General features: G+C 36.5%; 1 protein-coding gene and 1 long non-coding RNA gene across 2 annotated transcripts in view; one reads left to right on the top strand and one right to left on the bottom strand.

The window, feature by feature from the left end:
* The window catches only part of NTF3 (neurotrophin 3), a 63,611-nt gene that overhangs the window by 16,755 nt on the left and 31,255 nt on the right, over positions 1-15,601 (top strand). The window lies entirely within an intron of this gene.
* The window catches only part of LOC137841447 (uncharacterized), a 55,609-nt gene continuing 43,374 nt past the window's right edge, over positions 3,367-15,601 (bottom strand). Inside the window, exons 4-5 of the long non-coding RNA XR_011088621.1 lie at positions 8,411-8,483; positions 3,367-3,882 (exon numbers count right to left, since the gene is read on the bottom strand). This is a non-coding gene — a long non-coding RNA (uncharacterized lncRNA). The remainder of the gene's footprint in view (positions 3,883-8,410; positions 8,484-15,601) is intronic.

Consider the following 15,601-nt stretch of genomic DNA (forward strand, 5'->3'; position numbering starts at 1 on the left):
GCTTGAATCTCTGCTGCTTGACAGCAGGAAAGGTTAAGCTATTTGGGGACTTCTAGCATCTCTGTTTCCTTACTCATCTTCTTTCTGTTCTTGGGACTCTATGTATACTCTTTTCTTCTTGCTACAATACTTCGTGTGTTGATGGTGGTTAGGCAGAACTCAGAGTGAGGAAGGAATTCAGTGAAAAGGGACCTCTACTTTCTTCTTTCAGAAAGACAGAAATTGTACCTAGCTTTTATTGGTTAAGACCAGTACTTTCTAAACTGTTTTAGAGGCACAGAAAAAGAATGGCTGCCTTGGAGTTCAGAACTATGTCTCCAATAGTGCACCACGTCAGCCTAGAGTCATGATTCAGCATCAGTGATTAACATCACTGAGGGATGTTAATACAGCAGCTGTTGGAGATGTTATCCTTTGGGGACTCAGTCCACAAGGAAGAACTGTGTCTGGGTATAACATTGGTGAAATAGAATGCTGTACACAGAAAATAGCTATGTGATTTGTTACTGAGGTTAGGAAAATAAAGTAACTTCATTTTGTTACGAAAATCGAAACTAAATATTTCATATGATACAAATCACATGGACTGAAATATCTATTGTTACTATTTAAGGTTTGATGGTGAAAATGAGAAAAAGTATTGCCAAATCATAAATATCTGCTGGAGTATGTAATTTAATTGTACAGAACCGTTGTTTTACATAAGCACAATAAGGAAATTTCATCCATTTCTATTTCTTGAATTACTGAAAACAGCTGTCTACCAAAACTTAACCTTTAGTGCGTAGTTCTGAGACTGTTTTCTGAGACAATTAGATTTTAGAGAAAGAAGCTAAACCACACCACCTCACTGCAACACTGAGTGGCTGTATTGCTGCAGGTAGAATCTCTGCTGTATTTGCCTCTACTTGTGGAGAAGAGTCACTGAGCTTTTCAAAACCAGAATCATAAACTCGTATCTTATGAATGTCACCTATGCTGTTTTATTTGGTGATGGGATGAAGTGGAAAGAGAGGATGGAAAATTCCTGCCTCTGACTGCTCTTGTATTGAAGAGTGCTGTAGGTGATACAAGCATCAGTAGTATCGCTACTGTGTCATTTTACCATATTAAGAAGAAGTGAAGCTAATCTGGTGATAAAAAATCTAATTGCTGATTTCCATTAGTATTTCCCTCCTTGTTGGCACTGCTAGAATTATTTTTCCCCTCCAACACATTAAGGTTCTTTTGTGCTTTTTCAAGAAATTCAGCTTGTTTCTGATAGATTTAACTATGTCTGGAATCAGTGATGCCATTTCAGTATAAAGTAAAAGAACAAAAACAAAGCAACCGTCTGTCAATTTCAGCCCTTTCAGAGTTGCTTTCAATTAAACTGGACTTTAACTGTTTAACCTCACCCCCTTTTTATTTTATTTATTTATTTATTTATTTATTTATTTATTTATTTATTTATTTATTTATTTATAGGGAAAGGCTATGAACATTGTAGTGAGATGAATTGTTCATACTAACAGCACACTGGTGCAATGACACAACTTGTAGCAGAAATCTTAAAAGTACAGTTCTAAGAATGAATATAAAAAATACCTCTTTCACAATTACTTCTTTAGGGAATGGGTGTTTCTAATCATTATTTTTTTCTTTAGCTCACTTATAACTTCCTTTATTTCCTGGCAGAAACAAATTTTAAAGAGAGAAACTCCATAATTATAATCATGTTTTTTAGCAGATGGAATTCCTTCACATGCTCCCATCTTTATTAGATGCTTAACCATTTTCATATTTCATTTATGTGCCTAATTTTATAGTTCTTATAAGAATGCAAGCAGGTAGAAGTTTTTATGCATGCAGACACCTCCTTGTCTAGAAGGGGAAGAGGCTTACTAGGTTTCAAATTCAGAATCCCACTGTATTACAGAAGTAGAAAATTTAATTATGTCTCACTACTAAATCCAATGCTGACAATGAAACAACCTTTGCAAAGTAATCCTAAACAATTATAGGGAAAGACACCCCTCAGGACACGTCTTATACTTCAGCTTTCCTCAATTAAATTATATTTAAATCTGTACTCTGAATATGTGAAACTGGTGTTATTCAATAGCTTGAAAGCCGGTAGAACTTCATGGCTCCGAACTAATTTTGATACTAGATTGAGCAAATGAGTATGTTATTTATCATACAAAACATGAATATTTCATCAAGCACTGTCTATATGTTGATTAAAGTGTTCTGTTTACTTGCCTTCCCACTTCATGAAAGTCTTTTAGTAACTCTGAGCCTTGCTGTCTTGCCTCCTCCTTTAGACAAATTTAGTATAATGGTTATGTCTTTGCTACAGAATTAACATAAGTTATCCACAGTCAAGACTGTAATAGTTTTCCTTTAAACTTGTTCTTGGCAATATTTTGTTCTCATAGAGTAAACATTCTTTTACATGCAAAAAGATAGCTGTATTGTAAAGCCTACAATGTGAATTTAAAGTGAGCTGTGGATTTACCAGCAAGTCCAACTGCATATAATCCAGTCCTGACATGAGTGTTTCGTTTTGAGTTTAACAGAAACTATTTTCCAAGTAACAAAGACTAAACCAAAACAAGCGCCTCGATGTCAGCTACATGAATGAAGCCCATTTTCTTATGAACTTGTGCCCTGTGCTTGTAGTCCTTCTGTGAGCATTCCTTCCATTCTGCAATACCTCTGCTTCCTCTAGCTCTCCTGCTCTCACCTCCCTGTCCTTTAAACACCTACACAGCTTCTTATCTCTTTTCCTTTTCTCTGTCTACTAGCTTAGAAAGACACAGCATGTATTTTTGTTATTTGAGCTCTGTGTATGATAATAGAGGATAAGAAGCTACTGAACTTACAACATTTTGTTCTTTATGAGAGAGATAATAACATGAGTGTCTTCTTCTGCCACTTATGAAACTTATAGGAACTTAATATTTTTAAAAATTATGTACCTCTTGCAGATTTGGTTAAAATAGACTTGCAGATTTAGAAATTACTGGTAGGGATTAGCAGACAATGTGATCATGCTTTTATTTTTATTTTTTTTACTTAATATAACAGTGTAAAAAGGTACAGGAGAAGTTGCAAGGAAGAGCAATTCATATATTACTAAAGAGTATTTCTGTTCCACTGAATATTTTTATGTTTATTCTGTGATTACAGATATATATTTTAACAATAGTGATCAGTCCAGACTGCCTCTGAGGTGTGCACTTCTGGAAAAGCAACTATCTTTTCATTCTGTTATGCTTTCTGCTCCAAAATTGGCTCCAAATTATTTGCTCCAAAATAATTCAAAGATTGCTTTTCCTCTAGTTCAGAAACAGGGTCAATCTTTTCTCTTCTTTTTGTGTGTGTGTGTGTGTGTGTGTGTTTGTTCATCTCTGTTTGTTGTTTCTTTCTTTTAAATATATCACATACTGGAAGCACTTCATCAAATTCTAGACCAAGATTTTCAGTGCAGATAGCTCCGTTCATACTCTGTTCAGCTCCGTCTTATATACTGCATTCGTAAAACCACTGAAATCAAAGGTTTATAACAGTGCTGGGCATTTTTCTAAGTCCTGGTACTGAAAAATAACTCTATTTGTGCTAATATATCTGACTTTTTGATTACTACAATTATGTTAGAGATATTAGGAGACCCTGAGAGTTCATAAACATGCTGTTGGAGAAAACAGGGATCAAAGCTCTCAGGCTCTTTCCCTGGCAAAAAAGCAGAAACTTGCACTAGTCCACAGCCACTAGGTTGTAAATTCCTCTTCTCACACAGTTGTACAAGGGAGTGCATCTGAAAAATGTGATCCTTTCCTTTGGGTATGGGTATGTATTTTCTCCCAGTTGTATACATCCCAAATAAAAATGAAGTACCTGAAAGAAAGCACATTGTATCATATATTATAGTATGAGATCTTGCCATAAGACTTTATCTACCAAAGACCAGGTAAGTATCCCATAAAAGTGGATGAATCACAGAATCACAGAATCACAGAATTTCTAGGTTGGAAGAGACCTCAAGATCATCGAGTCCAACCTCTAACCTAACACTAACAGTCCCCACTAAACCATATCCCTAAGCTCTACATCTAAACGTCTTTTGAAGACTTCCAGGGATGGTGACTCCACCACCTCCCTGGGCAGCCTGTTCCAATGCCTCACAACCCTTTCAGTATGAAAAGTTTGAACAAATGCTTTAAAGCATTGCATAATACAAATGCATAATCAATACATTGCTGAAGTTCTCTTCCATTGCTTAATTTTTATTGCTACACACATTTCTAAAAATATGTTTGTTTGTTTTTGTTTTTGTTTTTACCTAATAGGCCCTTCTGTCATTCATTCATTTATTTTTTTTTTCATTTTTGTTTCTTGTAACCTTTGGGGTAAGTTACTTTCTTTTCATTATTTATTTATTTATTTATTTTCATTTTCTATATACTCAGATCTTGGGATATAAAATGACTCATCCACTTGAACAGAAAACTTTCAAATAATTTCAGTTGGAATGAATCTTGTCTGTTATGTGTCAATTACAAAGATCTCTCTGTCCTCCATCTCTTAAAATCCATGCACCAATAGGCAAAAGGCAATTGGCAATCAACTGAGACATAAGAGATTTCCTGTGAAAATCAAGAAACACTTTTTACTGTAATGGTGACCAAGCACTGGAACAGGTTACCCAGAGACATTGTGGAGTCTCCCACCTTGGAAAAATTCAAAACCTGTCTAGACATGGTCCTAGGTAGCTCTGCTTGAGCAGAGGGCCTGGAGTGAGTGACCTTGAGTGGTATTATCCAACCTCAAACATTCTGTAATTCTATGACTACAATTTTTGCTGACTCATTGACATAATTGTCATTTTGGCTTTAGCCAGCAGTACATGCTTGCAGCCCAGAAGACCAACTGCATCCTGGGCTGCATCAACAGACAGGTGGCCAGTAGGTCGAGGGAGGTGATTGTCCACCCTGTCCTGCACTTGTGAGGCCCCACTCAGAGTACTGTGTCCAGGTGTGGGGCCCCCAACACAAGAAGGATGTGGGTCTTTTAGAATGGGTTCAGAGAAGGGCCATTAAGTTGACCATAGTGCTGGAGCACCTCTCCTATGAAGAAAGGCTGAGGGAGCTGGGGCTGTTTAGCCTAAATAAGAGAAGACCCTGGGGTGGCCTCGTTGCAGCTTTTCAATACTTATAGAAGGTTTACAAAAAAGATGGAGAGCAAATTTTTTGATCAGTCAGATAACAACAGGACAAGGGGGAATAGTTTTAAACTAAAAAAAAAGGGAGTTTTAGATTAAAGGTTAGGAGGAAATTCTTTACTCAGAGGGTGGTGAAGCACTGGAACGGGTTACCCAGAGAGGCTGTGGATGCCCTGTCCCTGGAGGTATTCAAGACCAGGTTGGATGAGGCCTTGGGCAACCTGATCTAGTGGGTGGCATCCCTGCCAATGGCAGTGGGGTTTGAAACTAGATAATTTTTAAAGTCTCTTCCCACACAAGACATTCTATGATTTTGGTTCTTAGATATAAAAATGTCATTTATATTGCCCTGTGTAATTTCAGGCGATAGGTGATAATTTTAGAGGAATTTTTTACTTTGATTCCAGAGAGCTACTGCTGCACATTTGTAAAAATGAGTATCTGCATGGGGACTTCTTGAAAGTGGGGTGTCTGTAGGGTGGAATGGAGCAAACCCATTCCTTGGGTGAATGATGCATCTATCGGTGTAGTCTGACATTTGAACATTAGTTATGATGCCAACACAAGGAATAGGGTGAGCAGAGATGTCAATTCAGAGACACACCAAACAGGACACATGCCAGATCTGTTGCACTTCTCCAAGAGGAGGGCCTGCCAATATCTGAGGATGCAGCAAGCAGGAGTCTTTGCTGGCAGTAGCTGGAAAGAGCAAAAGAAGAGGGAATTGAGGGCAGAGGGTTGCCAAAACAGGCTCCAAAGAGTTTTGCTGTGACTCTGACCAAATGCTAACAAAAAAAAATGTCCTGGAATGAGTTCCAACTCAAGAAGGCAATTATTAGTCAGTTATTTGGCATGCCTGTTTGAATAACAAATATACTTGGGTGGGTGCAGGGATATCATAATCCATTTGAAACCAGTTCTAAAAGGTCGATGCTCACATTTTACATAGAGCCAGTGATGGGCACATCCAGCACACTGATCCTACTTATGCTCTATTGTTCTGACAATTTAGCTAGACTCTAGTCTCCTTACTAGTCTTCTAACAGAGTGAGTTTCAAATGAAAAGATAAATAAATATGGGAAATATACTGAATCTCTTCCTTTTTAGGACTTGATCATTCATTTCTCCACATTTTAATTCTCCATTGATCCATTGAGATTTGGGCTATGTATGGGGGGTGTCAGGATTATCTGAATTTGTGCAAACACCCATGAAAAGTGTTGTTATGCATAGTTTGGCAGTTTGATATAGGTAGTCTGCCAAAATGAGACAGGAGCCTTATCAGAAGGAGACAGGAAATTCTCAAGCAAATTTGGGAGTTGACTTTTGAGTTAGGAGTGTTGACAGGAACAGATCTGTCTGTCTGGCAATTATCAATTATTTCACTAACAGTCACAGAGAAAACCAAGGCATCTTCAGATTTCGGCTGGGCAGGAAGTGTGCAAGATTTGTTTCTTCAGAGCCATTCTAGTTCTGCAGTTCTGTTCTGACTTAGATCCAAAAATGCAAGGGCTATATTTCACTGCTTCAGAAATCTCATAGCAACATCTGTTTTTGACGAAAGATTTCTAGCCAACTTGGTAGAAATTTCAAAAAATATCTGACATGATTGACACATTGTCAAACCAGAAAAAAAAATCAACTCTAGTCTACATTTAATCCAGATCCAAAACACTACATAGGAAGTTATAGAGGTACTGCTGCAAGTTAGTGGACTATTTTCCCTCTCAGGAATCTGTGTTTTCTTTTTCTTTTTCTTTCTCTTTTTCTTTTTCTTTTTCTTTCTCTTTTTCTTTTTCTTTTTCTTTTTCTTTTTCTTTTTCTTTTTCTTTTTCTTTTTCTTTTTCTTTTTCTTTTTCTTTTTCTTTTTCTCTTTCTCTTTCTCTTTCTCTTTCTTTTTCTTGTTCTTGTTCTTGTTCTTGTTCTTGTTCTTGTTCTTGTTCTTGTTCTTGTTCTTGTTCTCTTTCTCTTTCTTGTTCTTGTTCTTGTTCTTGTTCTCTTTCTTGTTCTTGTTCTTGTTCTTGTTCTTGTTCTTGTTCTTGTTCTTTCTCTTTCTTATTCTTCTTCTTCCTCTTCTTCTTCTTTTTTTTTCTTCTTCTTTTTCTTTTTCTCTTTCTCTTTCTCTCTCTCTCTCTCACTCTTTCTTGTCCATTCATCACTTATCTCTGTCAGACAACTAATTAAGTAAATAACTGTAAATAACTATATTTGTGATGATTCTTACATTTTTATGTTAGTATCTTATACGATTGCTTCAGCAGCTGACAATACGTTTTGGCTGTGGTAGGAATACGATAAGATAAAAGGTGAATGACGGTTTTTCCTGAAGTGGAAAAGTTACTTGATTTTCTGCTAAATTATTCTGTCCCTATCAGCAGATTCAGTTATTTCCACAGACTTGGCTCATAAATATTGGATGTCTGCCTAGCTGGGAAATTACATTTCCATTTTCAACACCTGCTATGTGCTAGACTTCTAGTTGAGGGCTAGCTAGTTTTCTTCAAGGATTGGATACTTACAGATAGAATTGTTACCCATGACTACTCTTAAAACATGGTTAAGGCTCATTTTACCTTTGCAAGATGACCTCAGTTTGTTATTAAGTTTGAAGTGTGTTTGGAATTCTTACTTGACTTTTGTTGTTCTTAAGATGTAATGTATCTTATGGAGACATAAAAGATTCTTCACTCTTCCTTATAAACCCAGCCTACAATATTCTTGGCTGGTATCTACGTCCACACCCACTATCACAGTATGCTCCTTGTTGGTTATTTTCCAAGACAAAAGCATTTGCATTTTATGGCACTGTATGTATAGAGGCTGCAGAGAATTCAGCAGATCTACTGAGGTGATATGAAAACAAAGAATATTTTTGATGATTACAATTACACACAGTTGCACACAATTCATGGAGATTCTGAAACCATTGTTATATATTTTGGTTACCAGATCTCAATAACTATTTTAGCAAGACAGATTCAGGGCCAAATCTATTCTCTCACAGGCTGACAAACCTGGAGTTCTGCCCCTACACAGCATGGGCACAGAATTAGTACAATATTTTATGGTTTTCTCACACCATGGCACATAAATATGTAAATGCTGAACTGTTTTTCCCCAGTGTGTCTTGGCAAAGCATACTTAGTACAATATCCAGTTAGTGCTACACACTGTGAACAAATCTTTCCCAGCATTCTGCTTACCTTTGTCTTAAGGCTGAGGCCTGCAAGGGTATCACAAGAGCCATTGGTAGCATTCCTTCACAGTCTTGGTAGCCTAGTTCAATAAACATGCACAAGGACACATTATATCATTAAGTTTGTAGATCAGGGTACAACTTACAGACTAAAGCAGCCTAATATTTTTGTCTATTGTTTTACTAAAAATGCAGTTTGAAACCGCAAAATTAAACTTTATATTCCATCTCTCTCTTCAGTGCATGGCAGGGTGCAATCTGTTATTTTTTGTTTGTTTGTTTTTCTCCCATTATATTTTGCTTCCCTGTGAGTTTACAAAAGCAATAGATATTTTGCATAACTTGAAATAACATCTCACAACATCTCTGTGCAAATTGTGTTGTCCATCAACCCAAATTTGCAAACATTCTTATACATGAGACACACTTCTCTCTCCTTCTGCGGTAGTCCTAGAGTTTTCAAAAGTAGAAAGATTCAGACAAGAAAATCATATAGCCTCATAAATGGACATGAGGAGATGACCAAACTCTTGCTCCCAGACTCTTGCTCTCTGTATATAAATATCTACTCATCTATCTTGTTCTCGATGGCTTTTGGTGATGAAAACTTTAGACATTTTCTAAGCAATCTGTTGCTATGCTGTAGCATCCCTAGTTGTTGAAAGGACATCCTGTGCCTACCTCATCCTTTAACCAAGCAGGGCTGATCTTGCTACATTGTAATGTAAGAGGGTCAAATATCTTTTTTTTTTCTGGCAAATTGAGCACCTTCTCAATACAGGAAGCTTACATGACAAACAAGATCTGGTCTAAATGAACTATGACTTCTCTCATGCATAGTAGCTGGTCAATGCTATATAACAAATATCACTGGACCATAAAGCAAGAATACTGGATATATGCTGCTAGATACAATCTCATTAGGATTCATTTTCATATACTGTCAGGGAGAAGTTAACTTGTGTTAGTATCTAAGAGATATTTGAAATGCCTGAAACATCCATACAAATCTAGTTCCGGTTTATCAAAGACCCATGCTTTTCCAGGGCAATGTGCCTTATTGGAAGCTACGCTGAATCCCCTTGGGCATGTCAAATCACAAGACACTAGTTTATGGGCACCTAACTCTGTCCCTTAGCTCGCTGTGACAATTAAAAGGCAAATGGTCTTTACTAGAACGTCTGCTGTATTGAGGGCTTTCTGAAAACATTTATCCTGGTGATGCTGTCTTGGCTCATATTTTATTATTTCCTTATGAAATAGCCACTTAGAAACACAAACATAAGTCTGGTTTGTAGTCTTTAACCTGTATATGTTAGTAACAGAATTTTACTGAAACAGTAACATGAGGTTGCTAGACAGTTTGTTAATATCTTTCCTCTATACTATGATCTGCATAAAAAATAAAATAATTTTAAAAAAGTGATCACCAGGTCAAGAGAAATGATTCTCAACCTCTACACTGTTCTCTTAAGACCCCCACCTGGAGTACTGTGTTCAGCTTCAGGACCCCCAGCATAGGAAGGAAATGGACATGGTGGAGCAAATCCAGAGGAGGGCCACGAGGTTAATCAGAAGGCTGGAGCACCTCTCCTATGAAGATAGGCTGAGAGACTTGTGCTTGTTCAGCCTGGAAAAGAGAACGTTCTGGGGACACCTTATAGCAGCCTTCCAGTATCTAAAGGGGGCCTACAGAAAAGCTTGAGAGAGACTCTTTATCAGGGGGCATAGTGATAGGACAAGGGGTAATGGCTTTAAACTAAAAAAGGGTAGATTTAGATTAGATATAAGGAAGAAATTCTTTACTCAGAGTTTGGTGAGGCACTGGAACATGTTGTCCAGAGAAATTGTAGCTGCACCTCCCTGAAGTGTTTAAGGCCAAGTTGGATGGCACTTTGAGCAACCTGCTCTAGTGGAAGGTGTCCCTGCCCATGTCATGGGGGTTGGAATTAGATGATCCTTAAGGGTTCCTTCCAGCCCAAACCATTCTATGATTGTGTTCTTACACTGAATTGCAGTGTTCACGCTTTTACCCTCAGGTATACAATTATGGTCCTTCTCCATTTCTTCTTGCTTTAGTAGTGCTAGTGTCCACAGCACTGTGCAAATCCTCAGCTGTTAATTCTCACAGTTGCATCATGTAGGAAAGGCTCTTTGTCCACAGAGCACAACTGCAGAAAATAGAGTCATGGACTTACAGTGACAGACGAGCACAGTGACCCTAGATTCCAATATTTAATGAATTCATTGCTACAGCCTTCAAGAAGCATGGTTTAGCTTACAGCTGGCAGTAAAATGAAGACAAAAAATGTAATTTCCCGCCTACCAGCCTGAACTAAATACACCTTGGAATGAACAAACAAGGCTAGAGGAGAACACAAGTGTCTGTAATCCTCGAAATGGAGGCTGGGTGGCATATCAGTTCTGCTGTTGCACTTTCCATAGGAGAGTATTTATCTGCTGTGTTCATTCCTCTAGACTATGCTAAAGGTTATCTTTGTTCTAGCTTTTATGCTAGTTTCAAACATTAATCAGCAGAGATATGGCACTGAAATTTTCCTTGGAACTTCTGCATATTTACTGTCTTACATGACATATGTATATATCATTACTAGAGGTTGATAAGAACAAACGAGAAGGAAATATTTCACAGATACAAACAAGCACTATACTTAGCACTTGATTTATAAGTTTAAAATGGAGTCCAAATGCTAGTGGTGGAGCCTTGTAAACTGCATATGCAGTATTACGTTCTGCATCACCACTAAAAAATGAACAATTAAACATTACTTCCATTTACTTAGTCTACAATGAATGTTTTAAGTGGTTTATAAATTACTGAGGCATGGTCTTACGACAAACTAGAAGTAAAAATAAAATAAAATAAAATAAAATAAAATAAAATAAAATAAAATAAAATAAAATAAAATAAAATAAAATAAAATAAAATAAAATAAAATAAAATAAAATAAAATAAAATAAAAACATCCATAAGAAAACTCAAGTAACTCTACTTTACAGAACTTTTTCAGAGACCAGCATGTATTTATGCCATCACAACATAGTCTGGCCTAAGAGAAGACAAAACGTAACATTTCAAAGTATATGTAAGCAAATTAGTTCACTGGGAAAGTCTTTCACGTTACTCCTGAAAGGCCAAGAGAGTGATCTCCATTTTCAACTCCTCCTCTCCAAAAGGATCACTTATCAACACTTTGCAAGGTCTAGTCAAGTGGTCTCAGTAGGAGATAGAAACAAAGGGGACACTTTCCAGTTTCAGATTTCTGTCTAAGACAGATAAAAATGGGGTATTTAAAGTAGAATGGCAGTGAAGAAGAGCAAAGGAAGTTTTCATATAAAAGGAAAGCATAAAACAGAGAGAACATTCCTTTAGAAAAAGCAAAATAGTGTTTTATTTTCTGTCCAGTCTTAAAGTTAAATTATTAGTACCCCATAGATCAATCCAAATAAAGTTAATGGAGAGATTCCTAAGGACTTTGGAGTTGCACTGAACTGATATTTCATGGCTGCTGGCAAGTGGGTGGGAAGATTCAGTCCTGTTCCCTTATTCCAGAAAAAACACAGGATGTTGGTCCTTGACTTACAAGGTCATGCCCTGTTTGTCCAATGAAAAAAAACAGGTAGGCTTCTGTGGTGGTGAGATGTCCTCTTGCTCTCTCCCCTTCACAATGACTGTGAACTGAAAAGCAGGGATACAAAGCAAGACAACGCTGTTGTACATAGAAATTAAGAGCTAGAACTATCTATGCTAGCTGGTGAAGTTATGGTGCTTGGGGAGACATGAAGCATTTCTGAGATGGAGTGTTTACAGAAAAAATCCCACAGCTCATATTTGTATTATATATTTATAAATTCCTGGAACTCAATTTTATAGGGTTTTTGATTAATGGCTGTACTGCAGTTCAGCTCCAAGCCTATTGAACTTACTGTACTGGAACTGAGCAAGACATACACTAGCCAAATATGAACACTACTACTGGACAGTGATTTAATGGTGGTTCATGGCTCAAAGGCATTGCTGTGCAGGCTCTGCTTATTGTACACATGGAGTTGAAATCTAAAGGATACCCTCCCAGGAGTCTTCTTAAAATCAAAGTCAGATATGTGTTTGCCTCAGATACCTCTATGTCAGAAGAAGTGAAGAACAATGAAAAATGTTGTGCTTTCCCCATCACTTTAACATTAAAGTGGGTGCAGTTCCTGTTGATGTATGGATTCTCCTAATTATATATTTATGTCACTTCAACCACAGTATCTTCCAGGAGCATAGCCAAATTCTTGATTTTCTTAAGCTGGTGGTGTATGCCAAGTGTTCCCACACTGTGGTATTTGACATTAGTGCTGTTTTTCTCACACTTCAAAGATGACATCTGTGGTTACGGCTGGCAAATGCCAACTTAACTGTTGATTATCATAATAATACAGCAAAAGCAGTCTCATTCTTCTGAGGTGGGATTCACTTCATTAAATACAGTCCTTATGGCTATTACGATTTGTGAGGTGAAACTTGATGCCTGTAATCTCTTGGCGTGCCAACTGGAGTCAAATGAAAGCATTGTAAACATAAAAATAAATAAATAAAATAAAATAAAATAAAATAAAATAAAATAAAATAAAATAAAATAAAATAAAATAAAATAAAATAAAATAAAATAAAATAAAATAAAATAAAATAAAATAAAATAGAGAACATGGAAGATATGTCAACACAGAGAAAATTCTACAGTTCTTTGGGTTGTGGTCTTCTGAGATAGTGCAGCCTTCAGATGTTAAGATGGAAACAATGGCAAATAACTGTAGAAGATGTAAACTATGTTCAATACCAGAGCTGGTACATGAGAACAAGATCACTGGCAGACTTCACCTGCCCTCTTGCAATCACTTCTTGTAAAAAAATAAAACAGAAAATTGATAATTGTTGTTTATCCTTTTTTTTTTTTTTTTTTTTTTAGAAAGCATAAGGAACATTTGTATTCCCTTTAAAAGTATAACAGTTAAGACAACTAAATCTGTTTTATTTCAGTTCTTTTTAAACTTCTAACTTATGTATAGTAGAAAATGAAGATGCATGTTGAACTGGAAATGCTCAGGCTCTCTCTCTTGATAGTCTCTTCCACAGAGTGTACAGCAATACAGCAATAAGAAACATCCCACTCCACTATATATATATATATTAGAAAGATGAAAGATTTTCTCTTTTAGCAGTTTGGCACTGTGTTTTTAAAAACACCAAGCTGTTGCAATGATGCTAGCTTATTAAATATCTCCATCCCTCCCCTTCTCTCTCCCAGATGAAGAGGTATAGGGTTGCTGAAATTCATTTAATTACTCTTCCGCAGCTTATTGGTTTTGACATGAAGACAAGGCTTAGTCTGTTTTTAATGAAAATGTTACTAGTTGTTATGACTGCTTGCATTTGGAGGAATGTCCTTTATTGTTAAGTCTAAAATATTATACACAGGTAATTAACAGGATCTATTTATGGCAGAATTACATCTTTTTTGTCTTGTTTGTACTGGTTTCCTTCAGTACTCATCTTCAATTAACTTCACTTTTTACTTAGCTCTTATTTTCTTTGAGCTTTGCGAGGCATAGTGATTGTGTTTTCTGATTCAAGGCACTACTTTAAAAGATAACTTCTTGGAGTGACTAGTGTATTTCTTTTCAAATAAAACTTTTTTTGTGTGTCTGTTAAAATCCTTAGTCTCCAGATGGTTCAAATTTAAGGCAGCACTACCCTTGCTTTGCCACACTGTCTTTTGTGCTGCTATGATGGTTTAGTCACAACTAATGGCTGTCAAGCAAATGAGATTGTGATTTGTTATTTCAGAAGTCCCTGCTGCACAATTTAAGGGTGCGAAGTGGGTCAGCCACCAGTCAGACATTACAGCAGTCAAGCTCTAATAGGAGTGATAGACAGTCAAAAAGTGTCCATTTTACTAGGAGAAGACTGGAAGAAAAAAAAATACAGCCTGAGAATGTTAACTTTGGGGAAGAAAAAAAAAAAAAAGTGTTGATTTAAAGAGGAAGGGTAAAAGAGTCACGAGTGTATTCATATATCTAGAGGCAGTTAAGGTTTCAGATCCAAATATATTTCAAGGCTTCCCAGGCTTTCAAAGGAATGATATGAAATGGTGTATTTAAAAGTATCAGCAGCTAGAGTTGAGCCTAAGAATTTGGATGAATGTGGTATGCAGAAATCCATTCACACTGGATAGTTAACCTATTAACAAATTGGTGATTCTAGATAATTTGAATGCAGTCATGTCTGGGAATATAAGGGACCAAAAGGGCAGAGGAGTCATGAGGAACCCCTCTATTCAACTCCCAGAACTAACATCTCTTTGACATAGTACTTATATGAATGATATGACAGTCCTCACTGTTTGGTATAGCTGTGGGTATCGAGGATTTAGAGGATAAACTCCAGTCTCCAGAATCTTGACATACTATATTACTGAATGTAAGAAGGATTAGGAAATACCAGAGGGATCATGTATTTTCATCCTGACTCATTAAGTAATTTTGAGTAAGTGTCCCAAAAGCTTTCCCCAATATTTCTTCCAATTTTATCAGTCCAATTCTACCTCACCACAAGGAGACAGGAAGACTCCCACTGATTTCTTTTGAAGCTGGATTGGTCCTGAAATATGTTACATACTCTATGCGCAACTATGTTTAGAAGCCCCCAAATTGCTAAAAGTATATTAAAAAAATAAAAAATATTTTTTTAAAAAAAGCATGAATGCTCATGAATTGGAATTATTTTTGCATAAATTGTATGCATTTTATGTTCATGGTTCATGTTTCTGGCTTTCTTATTATAAATCAACCACAAATGTAAAAGGAAATAAAAAATGAGGAAAACGTAGGAGCAAAATCTCCGGGTAAGACATGTGTCCTGAATTACAGAACAGTGACAGATTTCTTTCAGGACCAGTAAAACTATGACCATTTGACACCATTCATACTTGTAATACATTGCTGTATGCCCATTTTTATAGTGATATAGTTTTTCTTCACAAGCATAACTTCAATAACTAGAAGCCACTTTTGTGCTTTCTCTAGTGGAATTAGAGTGAAAATGGGAGAAAAGATCTTTCTGAAACATATTCTAGTGTTTCTACACACTAAACAAGAAACATATTTGCTTTTGGTAGCACAAAATTATCAGTAG

The sequence above is a fragment of the Anas acuta genome, chromosome 1, assembly GCF_963932015.1.
Source record: "Anas acuta chromosome 1, bAnaAcu1.1, whole genome shotgun sequence".
NCBI classification, from domain to species: domain Eukaryota; kingdom Metazoa; phylum Chordata; class Aves; order Anseriformes; family Anatidae; genus Anas; species Anas acuta.